This window comes from Arvicola amphibius, chromosome 7 (genome assembly GCF_903992535.2).
Source record: "Arvicola amphibius chromosome 7, mArvAmp1.2, whole genome shotgun sequence".
Classification (NCBI taxonomy): Eukaryota; Metazoa; Chordata; class Mammalia; order Rodentia; family Cricetidae; genus Arvicola; species Arvicola amphibius.
Window position 1 is genome coordinate 97,860,498 of NC_052053.1, and position 19,907 is coordinate 97,880,404.

Here is a 19,907-nt window from a genome sequence, read left to right on the forward strand (position 1 = left end):
GATACAAAGTTTCCACGTGGGTTCTCCTTCTCACCCTGATCCTGGGCCATGGTGGAAACTGAAGATCCTGAAAGGAGTTTTAACGCAGGCAGCCAGAGCCAAACCGTCAGATGATGTCACTTCCGTTGTTCAGAACCTTCCCTGCTTCTCATGACTGTGAGAATAAAAATCTCACCTCTTCTCCATTTCCTTCCCTGTCACTTACTCCTCTGCCCTCTGCTTCTTCCAAGCCTTACCCACTTCGCTGTCCTTCAAGCTAGGCGACAAACCCCAGCCCTCACCTTCCACAATGACTCTTCCCCTCAGTCACAGAACCTTCTTATCTTCTTCCCAGCCAGCCAAGGGCATGCCCTGGAGGCTGCAGGGGGAACCTCTCTGCCCATATGTACCACCCTGCCATCTCTACATGAGAAAGACCGACCACTGAAGGTCTGGGATTTCAAACAATGTTCCTGCGCCACACCTGAGAGAACACGACCTCTATACGCAGAGTCCCCAGATTTACCCAGGTGACTGTCCCCAATCCAGGTGGGAAAGTGAGGACAGAGGCAGAGACCTTATTTCCTTCTCATCTGATTTTCTTACTCTCCCTTGACCGGTCTTGATTCTGAGACCATTGTTTAGACCCTCATAGTGTTCCTTTATTCTGTTCTGTTGGAGACAGGGTTTCATTCTGTAGTCCAGTCTGGCCTAGAAATTACTATGTAGACCAAGCTAGCTTTGAACTCGAGATGATCCTCCTGCTTCTAGGCCCCAACCTCCTCCCCTTGGCCAAGAAACGTCTGTTTTGTTCTTTTTGTTTTTGGTTTATTTGTTTTTTGATTTTCCTAAACAGGGTTTCTCTGTGTAGCCCTGGCTATACTGAAACTCTCTCTCTCTCTCTCTCTCTCTCTCTCTCTCTCTCTCTCTCTCTCTCTCTCTCTCTCTGTGTGTGTGTGTGTGTGTGTGTGTGTAGACCAGGCTGACCTTGAACTCGCAGAAAGTCACCTGCCCCTGCTGAGATTAAAGGCATGTACCACCACCGCCCGGCTCATTTTTACGTAGCCCACACTGGATTGAATTTACTATGTAACGCGTTTAGAAGAGCAGATCCTGAGCCTCCAGGCAGGACTGGGCACTGTGAGGCTCCAGCCTTCTGACCCAGTACATTGAGAGCTGCAAATGAACACGAGGATGAGACTGGAGACAGACTGAGGGACACACGTGCTCATAATCTCTACAAAATTGCTGCTCCGTCCTGATCATCTACTTAGAGTGGTTTAGACAGCACAAATCTTCACTTTTTTTAATTAAATACTAAGCTGCATTTGCAGAGTCTCAGAAGGCCCTTTGCAGAGTCCCAGTGCTCCTAAAAGTCCAAGCTGGAACCATCAAACGCAGACGCGGTTCTGGGCGACAAGGTTTGTGTTTTGCATGTCATGCTTGTTTGTCTTCTGCCATCTCTGAAATGAGCCCTTGTAAGTCACCTCATTTTATGTAAGTCAGGGGAGAAAATCAATGTTTGGAGAGGACTTCTGACCCCCGGGTCTCGCTGCTGTCTAACACCCACCCCCACGACCTTTGCTCCCGCCAGACCGTGAAGTACTCACTGAAATTTGAAAGAGGGTCAAAGCTCTTTGGGGTGAAGCTCTCCTCTGCCGAGTCAGCTTCATGAAAGGCACATGAGCGCATACTCTGTACTCCCAGGCCTCCTGCCTCTGTCTCCCAAGTACCGGGATTTCTGGCATACTGTCCTCAGCTTAGACACTGGTATCAAAAGCTTCTTGACTCCTCTCCAGTTGGGCACAGTGGTGCACACCTGTGTAAGCCTCAGCACTCAGGAGGTGATGGGAAAAAGGTCATCCTGCGGGCTAAATGGTGGGGGATCGGAGTGTGGCAATAAGCCCTGCTGGGGCAATTCCAGAAAAACAGAAAGAACTTGCCCAGTGAACATACTAATGCTTTCTTTCCAAAGAGACTGGAAACTTTTACAAAGGGATAAGCTCGGTGAAAGAGCACGTGTTTGGTATGCCCAATGTCCTGGGTTCAAGCCTTGGCACTAATGAATTAGCTAGGTAATTCAGCAATGAATGAATGAAATTAAAGAAATGCCCCTAGCCATGAGGAAGCCCCATGCATGGGAAAGAGGACACTGACTCATGGCATAGAACACTAATGGGCACCAAAGGGCTCTCTTCTAATCAGGCAACAGCTGGTGTCCCCATCCACCACCACCACCCAACCCCCTCTGCCCGCCACCCACCCCCTCTGTGCTTTGTCAGAATCTGCTGGACTGACAGCTTTCAGAGATTGGGCCATGTCCTTTATGATTAATATCACTGCCTCCATCGCCTGAACTGGCACTGGCCCAGCTTTCTGGATCTAGAGTCTGGCATTTGTATGTATATTTTGTGGGACAGAGTTCAGAAGTGCTTTGAGAGCGAAAGCAGTGTGTCCAACCATGAGAAACATGAAGACAAGCTAACTGTCTTAGGACCCGGGCCAAGGTTTAGGGTGTAAGATGTGTGAGGGCCTTGGTGCAATGCCCAGTAATGCCCGTCAAAAGTCAAAGCCTCTCCCGTGACCACCGTTCAGTACACTATATGCTTGCTTTAGGACGGTACCAGTTCTTGCTGAGTCCATGAAAAATTCCTTTCCTGTCGTCCTCACCGACATGCCCCAGCCACACAGTAGAGGCCTGAGCTCCTTTGGACAGCCATAGAACTAAGAGATGGTGCTTAGAGTTACAGGAAGTCTTCCTTGTGTTCAGCCCTCTTCTCTGGCTGCCTTTTCCCAGCTAGTCACGCCCGATCCCCTCGGCCTGGAAGATCACTCTGGAGTCGTCCTGTCCAGCTCCCCACTTGAAGTGTGAGGCCTGCAAAAATGGACACCTCACTTTGACCCTCTCCCCCCACACCCCAGGCCCAGAGATGGCCATTTCCACAGTGTTCTAGAGAGTTCTAGGCTAGGATTTTTCCCTTATGTGAAAACAAATTGGGCTGCCTCCCTGCTTTGCCTCAAGTCCTGAGTCAAAAGTGTTCTAAAACTAAACGTTTTCTGGTGACTTTTGAAGATTCCATTCACCCCACAGCGTTCATGGCAAGGACAGTCCTGGTCAGGCATGGTGACACCTGGAGGGCATTGCAGCAGAAAGAACACATGCTCTGGGCCAGCCTGAGCTACACAGAAGAAAAAAACATACAATTGCCCCTAAATAATACACAGTGTGTTTATTATGTCACCTTCCTTGCCTTTACTATGTCACAGTTCCTTGGGGAACTGTGGGACCTGCAGAGATAACTTAGCTCCCAAGAATGTGCACTTGCAGAGGACCCAGGTTCAGTTCCAATCATCCACACGGCTGTTCATAACTGCTGCTAACTCCAGTTGCAGAGGATACAATACCTTCCTCTGACCTCCAAGGGTATCTGCACACAAATTAGTGCACACAAATCTTGCAGACAAGCACTCAGTACTTGGTGTGAGACCATGATGGGTCTGTCTTCTGTCAATTATATTTTAAATAAACGCTGATTGGTCAGTAGCCAGGCAGGAAGTATAGACGGGACAACCAGATAGGAAGTAGAGATGGGTCAAAGAACAGGAGAATTCTGGAAAGAGGATGCAGTCCCAGCCCCACCACAGAAGGAGCAAGATGTGACTGCCTCGCTGAAAAAGGTACTGAGCCATGTGGCTAACATAGACAAGAATAATGGGTTAATGTGTTATAAGAGTTAATAAAAAGACTGAGCTAGTGGGCCAATCAGTTTATAACTAATGTCGACCTCTGTGTGATTTCTTTGGGACTTAACGATTGAAGGAACTGGGCAGGACAGAAACCCAGACAACAACTACTTAAATTTAAAAAATACATACTTCCTTTTAAAGCTGTTTTTTAACTATAGTATATTATTAACTTTTAAAAAGGGAAGGTTGTGAGGTTCTTTGGGAGAGAGACAAGGCTCTCTGTTTCTGTAAATATGTTCAGACCCTCTCTCTATGCCAGCTCATTTCCCCAGTGATCTCTCATTGATCAAAAAGTTCAACCAAAGTCGCCTGCTATGTGTTTGCCTCCCTGCATCTCCTACAATTCTGACTTTGTAAATTTTGCACTTTGTTATTTGATGCACAGATGACCATTTATCCAATTATTGCTCACTGCATTATAAATAGCCTTCCTTCATCTCCACTTTACAGGATAATAAAATTGTGACCAGAGCTGGGAGTGTAGATAAATAGCACAATACATGCTTAGCATATGAGAAACCCTGGCTTCAATTCCCAGCACCAAACAATTTTTTTGAACAAGCATGGTGACCCATGGCTTTAATCCCAGCAGGTAAGAGGCAGAGGCAGGCAGTGAGTTCAAGGCTAACCTGCACTACATAGTGAGTTCTAGGCTATCTGAGACTACATCACAAGACTCTTATCTAAAAAAAAAAAAACTGGACTTCACCACACACACACACACACACACACACGCGCGCGCGAGCACACGCATGCACTCATGCATGTACACAGGCACGTACACACATACATGCTTGCACTCACCCACAGCAATTTTTTTGAAAACACCTTATCCTACCTGGTTAATTGCTTGATCCCAGTATAAAGGGAAGTATTACTTAGATACAGTCTGCATATCTGTTTTCTCTTGATAGGTGAGTTAAACCTACATCAACATCTATTGAATCTATTGACAGGACAGACACCTTCAACCTAATTTTGTCCCGTTAATATGTTACTCCTTCTGTTTTTATAACTTTGAAGACGCTAACACTATGTGGTCTATTATCTTTGCTTCTGTAAGTAATTCTTAATTTTCAGAAGGGTTTTTCTGGTTGCTGTTTTTAGTGGGTTTTGATTGGTTGGTTGGCTGTTTGGTGGTACAAAGTGTCTTTAGTTAGGGTTACTATTACTGTGATGAAAAACCATGACCAAAAATCAAGTTGGAGAGGAAAGGGTTTATTTAACTTACACTTCTACACTGAAAGAAGCCAGGACAGGAACTCAAGCAGAGAAGGAGCCTGGAGGAGGAGCTGATACAGAGGCCATGGAGGAGTGCTACTTCCTCCTGGCTTGCTCAGCCTGCTTTCCTATAGAACCTAGAACTGGGTCCTCCGCCATCAATCACTAATTAAATGCTTTATGCTGGGCGGTGGTGGCGCAAGCCTTTAATCCCAGCATTGGGGAGGCAGAGGAAGGCAATGCCTTAGAGCTAGATCTTATGGCTTCTGGGGGCCATTTCCCTACTTAAGCATCCCTCCCTTCTCCTCACTCCAGCTTGTGTCGAGTCCAACACACGAAGGACGGCATAGGGAGCCTCGTGAACACTGACCAGTATCCTCCTGTTGAACTATGTCCACTCCCAGCTCGCGGAGTTCTACTTACTACTTTTGTAATTAAACTACTATCTCTATTTTTCTATGATTAAGCAGTTATCTGTTTGTTCCTCACAATGAACAAGGAAAACTTTGGTGCATTTCTTCTTCTTCTTCTTCTTCTTCTTCTTCTTCTTCTTCTTCTTCTTCTTCTTCTTCTTCTTCTTCTTCTTCTTCTTCTTCTTCTTCTCCTTCTCCTTCTCCTTCCTCTTTTACCCAGTGTTAGTCAATAACACTTCGCTCACAGTTAAAACATGCTTATTCTTGGGATTGGAGGCGTAGCCCAGTGATGGGGCTCATGGACGAGGCCATGGGTCCAGTTTCCAGAGAATGAGACGTCCAAGACCTAGTATGTTTGGCATTTGATAAGGGCTGCTCACATGGTGGGGGAAGGGGGTAAGACAACCCTATGGAGTTCCAGGGTAAGGCCTGAAACAAATCCCACCCATGAAGGGATGACTTTAAGGCCACCTTTCTGTAACACTGGCAGCTAGATTTCAGCATGCAAATTTTGGGAGGACAGAAACATTTAGAAACTAGCAGCACTAACATGAATACTTACATAACAGGAATTATACCCAAATCAGCTAATACACAATACATTCATATATCTGCAGCTACCCTGAAAATGGTTTTTAGATATGTTTTTCAATTCAATAATCACTCACAGATTATTTTCAAGAACACATGCTAAGGGCAGGTGAAATCAGTAGGTAAATGCATTTAATGTGCAAGCTTTGTGGCCTGAGTTTGACCTTTGGAAACCACATAGAGGTGAAAGGAGAGACCTGGCTCCCCAAAGCTGTCCTCTGAACTCCACACATGTGCCATGTGCACACACACAAATAATAAGTAAATTGATTTTACTTTTTTAGAAAGCACAGGACAACTTTTTGTTTGCTTGGTTGGTTGGTTAGTTTGGTTTGAGTTTTTGAGACAGAGCTTCTCTGTATAACTCTGACTGTCCTGGAACTTGCTCTGTAGACCAGGCTGGCCTCAGACTCACAGAAATCCACCTGTCTCTGTCTTGCAAGTACTGAAAATAAAGGCATGTGTCACCATGGCCCAGGCCCCAGTTATTTTTATTAAATGTCCTAAAGTTGTCTCACTGTTTCTTTACACTTCATTTCTTTCCCTTTTCTAGCATTTATCCTTCCAGCTAGGTCTAAAGACTGGTTAGGCTTGGATCCAACATTGTGCCTATAATGACATCTTATATTTTATATGCTACGAGTCATGTAACAGGAATCTATCTCAACAGCAGTAATTCCTAATTTGAACCGGTCACTGGTTGTGGTGAGTAACTACCCAGTGTCTCAATACATGCCTTCTCACTATAATCGATGACTAATGTGTAGGGTGAGCCCCTGTCCCATGTGAGCCTTCTAATCACCTATCACATTCCCCACAAGGGTTTTTAGCATCAATTGGCAATGCTCACTTTCATCAATTATTGCATTAAAAGGCTGCAATATGATGACTTCTTTCTCTATTCTTTGATTTGGGTCTAGATTAAAGTGTGATCATTGTTAAAATTCTGTTACATAGTGCTGGGCAGTTCCTCCCCTGGCATTTTCCTGATGCAGTCTTCAGTCGTTAGCATTTGCTGGTCCTTTAACGTCTAAGGACATCAGTTGGAAATTTTGCATTCCTGGTCATTGAACGGGTGAGCAATTTGCATGTGCCTCCGCCACAGCATCCAGGTTTCCAAGCAACTGCTGTGAACCAGGATTCTGGGCGGAGGCCCGTGTGTGAACAATGAAGCAGGCATGTGGCTTCCCATTCAGAGGTGCAATCTGTTTTTCCCTTCCTTCAAATCCGAGATGCACTCGGGTATCTTTAAAGAGAAAAATTATTTATTTTAGCTCACAGTTTTCAATGTTTGGATCAAATCAAGCAGAACCACTCACACCGTGGTGGCCAGGAAGCAGAAAGAATGTGTTTGTTGGCTTTCTCCAAAGGAAGAAAGTAGCCTCCGTCAGGCCACTTAATCTCCAGAATGGCTAAGACCCACACGTACTGCCCAGCCCTCTGCCTGCCCATCTCTGGAGACCAGTCCAGCTCAAGCATCAGGAAAGCATTCACGTCAGAGGGCTCTCCAAGGAAAGAAAGGGCTGTCAGCCTCACGTCACCCAGGCCAGTGAACATGTTATGCACAACTCCACGGAGCAGCTACCTCATGGGCGTAATACGTGATGCATGGACTATCTTCAAACCCTTGTCTATACAGGATTCCAGAGGACACCAACACCATTGTCGATGAGTCTCTTACTTTCTTTTTTAATTTATTAAAATATACATATAGGGAGGTGTACATGTTAGTATGGGTGCCTGTGGAGGCCAGAAAAGGACAGGAGAGTCCTTGAAGTTGGAGTTCCAGGTGGTTGTACGCCTTCTAACATTGATACAGGGAACCAAACACAGGGCCCCTACAGAAACAGTATGTGAAGAAGACAGTCTCTCTTTCTATGAATTACCCCAAGCCAAAAGTCTGCCACAACTCACCACCCACAGTGGCCTCATCACACTGGGTGTGGTGGCTTACGCTCATAACCCCTGCGTGGGAAAGGATGAGACAGGAACATCCCAGGTTCAAGGTCAGTGTGGGATGCACAGTAAGACCGTATCTCAAAACCAAAAGAAAGTGGTCACATTACCAGACGGTAATGGTGCACACTTTTAGTCCCAGCACCCAGGATGCAGAGGCAGGCGGACCTCTGTGAGTTCAAGGCCCGCTTGGTCTATAGAGCTAGTGAAAGGGCAGCTAGGGCCACACAGAGAAACCCTGTCTCAATAAAACAAAAAACAAAAAAAGAAAAGAAAAGTGACCATAAGCCTTATCACAGATCTCAGCAATGAGGTAAGTACAAGGTTTCTACAAGAGCCTCTGGGTTCCAACCAACAAAGAGAAAACTGTGCTTCTTTTTTTAATTAATTAATTAATTATATTTATTGTGCTCTACATTTTTCTCTACTCCCCTCCATGCCTCTCCCCTCCCCTCTTCAACCCTTGCTTAAGGTCCCCATGCTCCCAATTTACTCAGGAGATCTTGTCTTTTTCTACTTTCTAAATATAAAAAAAAAACACCTTGATTTAACTTTTATTTCACGCACATTGGTATAACAATGTCAGATTCTCTGGAACTGGAGTTACAGAAAGCTGCGAACTGTCATGTGGGTACTGGGAATTGAACCCAGGTCCTCTGGAAGAGCAGTCAGTACTTTTTACCATGCAGCCATCTCTGAAGCCTCCTTTTTCTACTTTCTACTTCCCATGTAGATTATATCTATGTGAGTCTCAGTGTCCTCATTGTTGTCTAAGTTCTCTGGGATTGTGGTTTGTAGGATGGCTTTCTTTGCTTTATGTTTAAAAACCACCTATGAGGCCGGGCAGTGGTGGCGCACGCCTTTAATCCCAGCACTGGGGAGGCAGAGGCAGGCGGATCTCTGAGTTCGAGGCCAGCCTGGTCTACAAGAGCTAGTTCCAGGACAGGCTCTAGAAACTACAGGGAAACCCTGTCTCGAAAAACCAAAAAAAAAAAAAAAAAAAAAAAAAAAACCACCTATGAGTGAGTACATGTGATAATTGTCTTTCTGGGTCTGGGTTACCTCACTCAAAATAACGTTTTCTAGATCCATCCATTTTCCTGCAAAATTAAAGATGCCGTTATTTTTTCCTGCTGTGTAGTACTCCATTGTGTAAATGTACCACATTTTCCTTATCCATTCTTCAGTCGAGGGGCATTTAGGTTGTTTCCAGGTTCTGGCTATGACAAACAAAGCTGCTATGAACATAGTTGAGCACATGTCCTTGTGGCATGATTGAGCAGCCTTTGGATATATACCCAAAAGTGGTATTACTGGGTCTTGAAGAAGGTTGTTTCCTAATTTTCTGAGAAATTGCTACACTGACATCCAAAGGGGCTGTACCAGCTTGCACTCCCACCAGCAATGCAGAAGTGTCCTCTTTATCACACAGCCTCTCCAGCGTAAGTTGTCATCAGTGTTTTTGCTCTTGGCCATTTTTTTCAGGTGTAAGATGGAATCTCAGAGTTGTTATAATTTGCATTTCTCTGAGGAGTAAGGATGTTGAACATTTCCTTACGCATCTTTCAGCCATTTTAGCTTCCTCTGTTGAGAGTTCTCTGTTTAGGTCTGTACTCCAGGTTTTTTGTTTTGTTTTTAAGATTTATTTATTAAGCATACAATGTACCAAGGAAGGCATCAGGTCTCATTACATTACAGATGGTTGTGAGCCACCATGTGGTTGCTGGGAATTGAACTCGGGACCTCTGGAAGAGCAGCCAGTGCTCTTATCCTCTGAGCCATTTCTCCAGCCCTGTACTCCAGTTTTTATTGGATTGTGTGATCTTTTGGTGTCCAATTTCTTGAGTTCTTTGTATATTTTGGAGATCAGACCTCTGTCTGATGTGGGGTTGGTGAAGATCTTCTCCCATTCTGTCGTTTTGCCTTGTTGACGGTGTCCTTTGCTTTACAGAAGCTTTTTGGTTTCAGGAGGTCCCATTTATTGTTTCTCTTAGTGTCTGTGCTGCTGGGGTTATATGTAGGAAGTGGTTCCCTGTGCCAATGTGTTTAAGTGTAATTCCCACTTTCTCTTCTATAAGGTTCAGTGTAACTGGCTTTATTTTGAGGTCTTTGATCCATTTGGACTTGAGTTTTGTGCATGGTGATAGGTATGGATTTATTTTCATTCTTCTACATGTTGATATCCAGTTATGCCAGCACCACTTATTAAATATGCTTTCTTTTTCCATTTGATATTTTTTGTTTCCTTATCAAAAATCGGGTGTTTGAAGTTGTGTGGATTGATATCCAGGTTTTCTATTATGTTCCATTGATCCTCCTTTCTGTTTTTATGCCAATACCAGGCTGCTTTCAGTACTTTAGCTCTGTAGTGGAGTTTGAAGTCAGGGATTGTGATGCCTCCAGAAGTTCTTTTATTGTTCAGGATTGTTTCGGATTTTTGCTTTTCCATATAAAGTTGAGTACCATTCTTTCGAGGTCTTTGAAGAATTTTGCTGGGATTTTGATGGGCATTGCTTTGAATCTGTAGATTGCTTGTGGTAAGATTGCCATTTTTACTGTTAATTCTGCCTACGCAAGAGCATGGGAAATCTTTCCACTTTCTGGTGTCTTCTTCAATTTCTTTCTTCAATGATTTAAAGTTCTTGTCATACAAGTCTTCCAGTTGTTTGGTTAGAGTTACTCCGAGATTTTTTTTAATATTTATTTATTTATTTATTATGTATACAATATTCTGTCTGCATGTTTGCTTGCAGGCCAGAAGAGGGCACCAGATGTCATTACAGATGGTTGTGAGCCACCATGTGGTTGCTGGGAATTAAACTCAGGACCTTTGGAAGAGCAGGCAGTGCTCTTAACCGCTGAGCCATCTCTCCAGCCCTACTCCGAGATATTTTATACTATTTGTGGCTATTGTGAAGGGTGTTGATTCTCTAATTTCTTCCCCAGCCCTTTTATCATCTGTGTACAGATTTTTGAGTTAATCTTGTATCCTGCTACATTACTGAAAGCGTTTATGAGTTGTAGAAGTTCATTGGTAGAATTTTTAGGATCACTTATGTGAACTATCATATCGTCAGCAAACAGTGAGAATTTGACTTCTTCTTTTCCAATTTGTATCCCCTTAATCTTTTTTGTGTCTCACTGCTCTAGCTAGAACCTCAAGACCTATGTTGAATAGATATGGAGAGAGTGGCAACCTTGCCTTGTTCCTAATTTCAGTGGAATCGCTGGGAATTTTTCTCCATTTAGTTTGATGTTGGCTGTTGGCTTGCTGTATATTGCCTTAATTATGTTTAGGTATGTTCCTTGTATCCCTGCACTCTCCAAGACCTTCAGCATAAAGGGATGTTATATATTGTCAAAAGCTTTTTCGGCATCTAATGAGATGATCATGTGGTTTTTATTATTCAGCTTGTTTATATGGTGGATTACGTTGACAGATTTTCATATGTTGGACCCTCCCTGCATCTGTGGGCCAACTTGATCATGGTGGATGATGATTCTGATGTGTTCTTGGATTCAATTTGCCAGTATTTTATTGAGTATTTTTGCATCAATGTTCATGAGTGAGATTGGTCTGTAATTCTCTTTCTTAGTAATGCCTTTATGTGGTTTGGGTATCAGGGTAATTGTAGCCTCATAAAAAAGAGTTTGGCAATGTTCCTTCTGTTTCTATTGTGTGTAATTATTTGAGGAGTATTGGTATTTATTCTTCTTTGAAAGTATTGTAGAGCCGGGCGAAGGTGGCACACACCTTTAATCCCAGCACTCGGGAGGCAGAGGCAGGCGGATCTCTGTGAGTTCGAGACCAGCCTGGTCTACAAGAGCTAGCTCCAGGACAGGCTCTAAAGCTGCAGAGAAACCCTGTCTCAAAAAAACCAAAAAAAAAAAAAGTATTGTAGAATTCTGAGCTGAAACAATCTGGTCCTGGGCTTTTTATGGTTGGGAGACTTTTGATGACTGTTTCTATTTCTGCAGCAGTTATAGGTCTATTTGATTTGCATATCTGGTCTTGATTTAATTTTGGTAAGTGATATTTATCCAGAAAGTTGTTCATTTCCTTTAAGTTTTCCAATTTTGTGGAGTACAGGTTTTCAAAATATGACCTGATGATTTTTTTTTAAATATTTATTTATTATGTATACAATATTCTTTCTGCATGTATGCCTGAAGGCCAGAAGAGGGCACCAGACCTCATTACAGATGGTTGTGAGCCACCATGTGGTTGCTGGGAATTGAACTCAGGACCATTTGGAAGAGCAGGCAATGCTCTTAACCACTGAGCCATCTCTCCAGCCCTGACCTGATGATTTTTGGATTTCCTCTGTGTCTGTTGTTATGTCTCCCTTTTCATTTCTGATTTTGTTAATTTAGATATTCTCTCTCTGCCTTTTGGTTAGTTTGGATAAAGGTTTGTCTATTTTGTTGATTTTCTCAAAGAACCAACTCTTTGTCTCATTGATTCTTTGTATTGTTTTCTTTGTTTCTATTTTGTTGATTTCAGCTCTCAGTTTGATTATTTCCTGCCGTCAAGTTCTCTTAGGTGAGGTTGCATCTTTTTGTTCTAAAGTTTTCAAATTTTCTGTTAATTCACTATTGTGTGATTTTTCCAGCTTCTGTATGTAGGCATTTACTGCTATGAACTTCCTCTTAACACTGCTTTCATTGTGTCCCATAAGTTTGGGTATGTTGTGTGCTTATTTTCATTAAATTTTAGGAAGTCTTTAATTTCTTCATTTATTTCTTCCTTGACCCATTGATGATTTAGGTGAGCATTGTTTAATTTCCATGTGTTTGTGGATTTACTGGAATTAATATTGTTGTTGACTTCTAGTTTTATACCATGGTGGTCTGATAAGGTACATTGGATTATTTCAATTTTTTTGTATTTGTTGAGGTTTATTTTGTTACCGAGTATGTGGTCAATTTTTGAAAAGGTCCCATGAGGTGCTGAGAAGAAGGTATATTCTTTTCTGTTTGGATGGGATATTCTGTAGATGTCTGTTACATCCATTTGAGTCATAACATCTGTTAGTTCCTTATTTCTCTTTTAATTTTTTGTCTGACTGACCTGTCCAGTGGTGAGAGTGGAGTGTTGAAGTCTCCACTATGAGTGTGTGGGATTTAATGTATGGTTTAAGCTTTAGAAGTGTTTCTTTTACATATGAGGGTGCCCTTGTATTTGGGGCATAGATGTTCAGTATTGAAATTTCCTCTTGATGGGTTTTTCCTGTGACTAATATGAAATGACTTTCTTTGTCTCTTTTGACTGATTTTTAGCTTGAAATCTATTTTGTTAGATATTAGGATAGCCACACCCGCTTGTTTCTTAGGTCCATTTGGTTGGTATATTTTTTCCCAGCCCTTTACTCTGAGACAGTGTCTGTCTTTGAGGTTGAGATGTATTTCTTGTATTCAGAAGAAGGATGGATTCTGTTTTCATATCCAATCTGTTAATTTAGTTTTCATCGTTGGTGATGTTAATTTGTGCATTTTTTTCTTCTTTGGATTTTGCTGTTATGAGATCATCAATTGTCTGTGTTTTTGTTGGTGTAGTCATCTTCTTTGGGTTGGAGTTTTCCTTCTAGTATTTTTTGCATGGCTAGATTTGTGGTTAGGTATTGGTGACATCTAGATTTGTCATGGAATAACTTGTTTTGTCCCCCTATGGTGACTGAAAGTTTTGCTGGGTATAGGAGTCTGGACTGGCATCCGTGGTCTCTTGATGTCTGCATAATGCTTGACCATGACCTTCTGGCTTTCATCATCTCCAATGAGAAGTCAGGTGTAATTCTGATAGGTCTGCCTTTATATGTTACTTGGCCTTTTTCCTTTGCAGCTCTTAATATTCTTTCTTTACTCTGTATATTTAGTGTTTTGATTATTAAGTGGCAAGAGGACTTTTTTTTTGATCCAGTCTATTTGGTGTTCTGTAAGCTTTTTGTATATTCATAGGCATAGCTTTCTTTAGGTTGGGAAAGTTTTCTTCTATGATTTTGTTAAATGAATTTTCTGTGCTTTTGAGTTGAACTTCTTCTCTTTCTTCTATACCTATTATTCTAAGATTTGACCTTTTAATGGTGTCCCATATTTCCTGGATATTTTGGGTTAAGCTTTTATTAGATGTTTTCTTTAACTGATGAGTCTATTAGCTCTATTGTATCTTCAGCACTTGAGATTCTCTCTTCCATTTCTTGTACCCTGTTGTTCATGCTTGTGTTTGTGGTTCCTGATCTTTTTCTCATGATTTCTCTTTCTATAATTCCTTCAACTTGTGTTTTCTTTATTGTTTCTATTTCATTTTTCAAGTCCTGAATAGTTTCTTTTATAGGTTTGATTTCTTTTTCTTGGTTTTCTTTAAGTGATTTGCTGATATCTTCCAATTTTGTGTTTGTCTTTTCCTCAATTCTTTAAGGGAATTTTTTATTTTATCTATAAGAATTTCAAACATTCTCTTGAAGTTATTGTTTAGGTCATTTTCTTCTGGTTCATCCATTTTTGGCTGCTCATGTCTTACTGTTGTAGGGTCTTTAGGTTTTACTGGTATTATGTTGCTCTCTGTGGTGTAGCATGTGATCTTACCTTTTCTACTCATCTTTTCCTCTAATAGGTGTGGTTGGGGCTGTCTGAGATTCAGTAAAATAATCTTCTAGGTGCAGTGAATGTAAAGCTCAGATGGTTGTTCCTCATGGTACAGTCAGTATCACAGTTCTAGTTACCCCGTTGGTTACTTGGTGTTCCTGGAGATAGCTCAGTGCTCCTGAACTTTGCTCTTCTCTCTTGCAGTTTGCTGTCTCAGGCCTACTTTGAACTAGGTTGCCAACTTTGCCCCATTTCTGTATATCCTGGTCTGGATCCCCTTCTGCAGAAGTCCCTGGGTTGGAGTTGGACCTTTTCTGGTGGAGATTGCTGACTCTGGGTCAGGTGGCTGGCTCAATCCTGAATAGCAGTATCTGGGGACTGGGTTGGCTTCCAGGACTGGATTTGTTCCTGGCTTCTGCTCCTGGTGGAGCTTGTTTCCTCAGGCCCTCTCTGACCTAGGTAGCTTATTCAGAGCCACTGCTGTGGAATTTATTGCCCAAAGTGGAGTTCCTTGCCTTGGGGCAAATGTGGCCTAGGTTACAGGCTTTGACCTGTATCTGTTTATCCTGGTCTGGATTCCCTCCTGCAGGTGTCCCTGGGTTGGAGTTGGACCTGTAAAGATTTCTGGCTCTGGTCTACTGCCTTAGAGGTCCCAAGCTAGGGTGTGCCCGGGGCCCGCAGAGGACCTGCTTACTCCCTCAGAGGTCCCAGACTCACGCTTGGACCCGTAGAGGTTCCAGGTTCCTGCCTATTCCCTTTGATGTTCCAGACAAATGCCTGGACCCACAGAGGTGCTGATTCACGCCTACTTCCTCTGAGGACCCAGACTCATGCCTGGCCCTGCCAAGAAGTGAGATGTCTGGTTCCTGCCTATTCCCTCGGAGGTCCCAGATTCACTCACGCCCAGACTGTACTGTTTGTATTTTAATAAATAAAGGTTGCCTGAAGATCAGAGTGCAAAGTAACCACACTAGTCAGCTATAAAGATCAGGCATTGTTGGCACACACCTTTCATCCCAGCAGTCATACTAGTTAGCCATAGGGGCTGGGCAGTGGTGGTGCACACCTTTAATCCCAGCACTAGAGAGGAATAGAAGACGGGAGGAAGGAGACAAGTCTCAGTCTTGGTCTGAGGATTCGTGGAGACAGGATCGCCTATTTCGATCTGAGGTAGAGGTAAGAGCCAGTGGCTGGTTGCTTTACTTTTCTGATCTTCAGCTTGAGCCACAATATCTGTCTCTGGGATTTTATTATTTGTGATACACAACATATTTGAACAGCTTTACTTTCCATAATCACCTTGTCTTCTCTCTGGCTCTACTGCTAATAAACTGGAAGTAGAAATTGAACCTTTACATATCAAGAAAGAGTTTTACAAGTGAATAGATACTCCTAAATAACCTTAAAAGGGTCCTCTGTGAGAAATGCTTAGTTTTTACATGACTGCTTTTTTTGTTTGTTTGTTTTGTAGGGATGGGGAGGCAACATCTCACTGTCTAGTCTAGGCTTTCCTCTTGAACTCAGAATCCTGCTTCAGCCTCCTGGTGGTGGAATTATAGGAGTGTGGCCACCTGATCACGTCTCATGCTCATCATATAGATCTTTGTGCTGGTTTTTTTTTTTTTTTTTTTTTGATCCACAAATCTATCTTCCAATATTTAGCCCAGGACTCCTTTCACTAAGACTCTGCTAACCATTAACATAAGCCTTTACTGGTCCTGTTAGTTAGCTTTCAGTTGTTGTGACAAAATCCTTGAGAAAAGCAACTTAAAAGGAGACAACGGCTGACCATTCCAGCCCAGTCATTTGAGCCTGTAGCAAGGAAGGGAACACATGATGAAACAGCTCTTTTCTCCTGGGGGTAGCCAGGAAAAAGAGAGACAGGTGGAAGGTGCAAGGGGAGGAAGGAGGTCATGCTGCTAACAAGCCAAGGAATTTGGACCCTAGGTTCTATTCATACTGTTATGTTCTTTCTTGTTACTTCTAATTGTTTTCTGTAACTATAGCTCAATAGGGCATTTACAGTGCTACCTCGGCCCTGCTCCAGTGATCACCTCTCTAGAACTGAGACTTGGGCACGGGACCTCTTTCTCTTCCCCTTGCCCCACTGTCAATCCCCGGGAGAGCTTCTCTCTAGCCATCTTCTTTCAAATTAAACACTTTTTTAAAATTTATTTTTTATGAGTTTGAGTGTTCTGCCTGCTTGTAGTCTGTACATACACAGCACATTTTTATAACAGCTCAACAAACAAAAGTAAAACTCCAGGAAGGGCCTCGGGGTAAACAGAACAAATACTTGAGCCCTTTCTGACAAGTAGGAAGCTGTAGAAAGTAGGGGTATGCAGCCAGCCCCCAGACTCTAAGGGATTAGAGGTGGGAAGGGCTGGCAAACATTTAAATATCCAGCATGTTTTCAAAAGATTCAACAAAAGAGGTTTCTGGCTAACAGGCACCAAGAAAATATTACACTATCAAACACAGGAGCCACAGGTTTAACTAACATCTGTAGAAGCCAGAAGAAGGCATTGAATCCCTTGGACTGGAGTTATAAAGGATTGTGAGATACCCCATGTGCTGCTAGGAAGGGAACCCTGATTTTCTGGAGGATCAGTCGTTGCTCTTAACTGCTGAGCCATCTCTCCAGTCCTCTAAACATCTATTTCTTTGTGCTCATTTATATCTCGAATGTTAACATATTTCAGTGTGAAACTATGTTACTTCAGAGCTCCGGTGAACACTTAAACACAACACAGTTAGTTAAACCTGTGGCTCCTGTGTTTGATAGTGTGATATTTTCTTGGTGCCTGTTAGCCAGAAACCTCTTTTGTTGAGTCTTTTGAAAACATGCTGGATATTTAAATGTTTGCCAACCCTTCCCACCTCTAATCCCTTAGAGTCTGGGGGCTGGCTGCATACCCCTACTTTCTATAGCTTCCTACTTGTCTGAAAGGGCTCAAGTATTTGTTCTGTTTACCCGGAGGTCCTTCCTGGAGTTTTACTTTTGTTTGTTGAGCTGTTATAAAAATGTGCTGTAATTTGTCTCTTTCCTGAAAGACTGGGCACCAGAACAACAAAAACAGGACATTTAGAAGAGCTTTTGGGTTCTTGTTGGCTTTTGAGGCGTGTGTGAGGCCAAGGTGAGCCTGAAGCAGAAACTTCAGCTGGATCAGTTCTCTCTAACTTACCTTCCAATGCTGCCTGGCTAGATGGTCACTGAATGCTCCCAGTATGTTATGTTAGTTTCCCCTGGAGACACTGCCTTCTGATGGGTTAGCCCCTTCCCCTGTAAACAAAGACTTATCAATATCTGTCATGTACTGGGCATGGTACAAGACAGTTTCAGATATTGCTTTACTCGAAATTTATGGAGCTGAGTGTTCCTGTTGAGAAAGTCTCAGAGGAGACAAGCCTTTTAACACTAGGGCCCTAAGTATCTGTGGGCAATGATAGAATTCAGAAACAGCAGCTAGGAGAATGAATCTTTTCCCTGTAAAGTCATCTGGCTTTCTATCCCTTTTAAAAATTAAGTAATATTGCCAAATCAGATGAGTTCATTGTCTTCCCAGGGTTAAAAACAAAGCTTGAAATTCCCTCTTTTCGTGAAGCTTGAAATTCCCTCTTTGCGTGAGGAATTGCCCAAGAAAATCTGAAGTAATAGATTGTCAGCCTCCTGGCCAGGACCATGGCTTCCCGAAGTTGCTGGATTTTTCATCTGCTTTGTGGGCTTTGGTTTTCCTGGATGTTCTTCCCTTTCCTGTGAACTTCAGGCTTCACTGAAGGCCTATACTTTATCTTGCCTCTGGCCACATTCCCTCTTTGGATTAAAGAACATTTTTCATGTGTGCCCTTGATACCTCAAACTGGCTTTGCCTGTTGTTTTCTGACCCTTCATTCTAAAGCCTCTTTATTTTTCCTGAACTCGGGTCTGTCTTGATGCTGAAGCTGCTGTATTCCAGCTTGCTACCTTTGAATGACTTTCATAGATAAACAAAAATGATTTTTATACCAAGTTTACTTTTGTTTTACTGCTGAAATAATCTGGTCCGTCTTAGACTCAACTGTTTTTGTAAAGAACCTGAAACATATAACAAGCTTCTCTTACTGTGAGTCAAGGTCCTTGCTAAGGTTTTTGTTAATCAGTTTAGCTAAACTGGGATACCTTGAATTCTCTGGGTTTAACTTACATGCTCTAGTTTCATTGCATATGTTTCAAATTACCCCTTTCCCTCCTGATGAAAAGAAGCGCCACTTCTCCCAGAGTTGTTCTGAGCCCCCATACAAGCTGCTATTTCTGCTTCTCTATGCTCCCTCTCTTGAAGTAAGAATCCCATTCTTTGGGGGCATATTAGAATAAGTCTGCATGTGGAGATTTTCTTCGAAGCATAAGGGAAAACTACATGCTGAGTATCTTTGGAAGGAACTGATTGGCCAGAGCACAAGGGGATGTCTGGCTTTTCACTGTACACCTTATGTTTTTTAACTTTAAGCCACATATATGCTGAGATCCTATGTATTCATGGGATTTATAGAGGAAAAAATATGTAGCAGAATAGGCATAGCCTTAGAATCCTAGCCCTTCCTCTGACATCCTTTTCCAAGGATTCTGGCTTGTGGGTCCTGCCTGCTTTCAGGAACTGCCCTGAATGTTCAACATTTGGATATTTTGGGTTAAGCTTTTATTAGATTTAATGTTTTCTTTAACTGATGAGTCTATTTCCTCTATTGTATCTTCAGCACTTGAGATTCTCTCTTCCATTTCTTGTACCCTGTTGTTCATGCTTGTGTTTGTGGTTCCTGATCTTTTTCTCATGATTTCTCTTTCTATAATTCCTTCAACTTGTGTTTTCTTTATTGTTTCTATTTCATTTTTCAAGTCCTGAATAGTTTCTTTTATCGTTTGGTTTCTTTTTCTTGGTTTTCTTTAAGTGATTTGCTGATATCTTCCAATTTTGTATTTGTCTTTTCCTCAATTCTTTAAGGAAATTTCTCATTTCATCTATAAGAATTTCAAACATTCTCTTGAAGTTATTGTTTAGGTCATTTTCTTCTGGTTCATCCATTTTTGGCTGCTCATGTCTTGCTGTTGTAGGGTCTTTAGGTTTTACTGGTTTTGTGTTGCTTTTATGGTATAGCGTATGAATTTAGTTTTTCTACTCATCTTTTATCTAATAAGTGTGGTTGGGGCTATCTGAGAATCTTCTAAGTGCCAGTGAATCCAAAGCTCAGATGGTTGTTCTTCGTGGTACAGTCAGTGTCACAGTTCTAGTTACCCTGTTGGTTACTTGGTGTTCCTGGAGATAGCTCAGCGCTCCAGAACTTTGCTCTTCTCCCTTGCAGTTTGCTGTCTCAGGCCTACTTTGGCCTAGGTTTCCAACTTTGCCCCGTTTCTGTAAATCCTGGTCTGGATCCCCTCCTGCA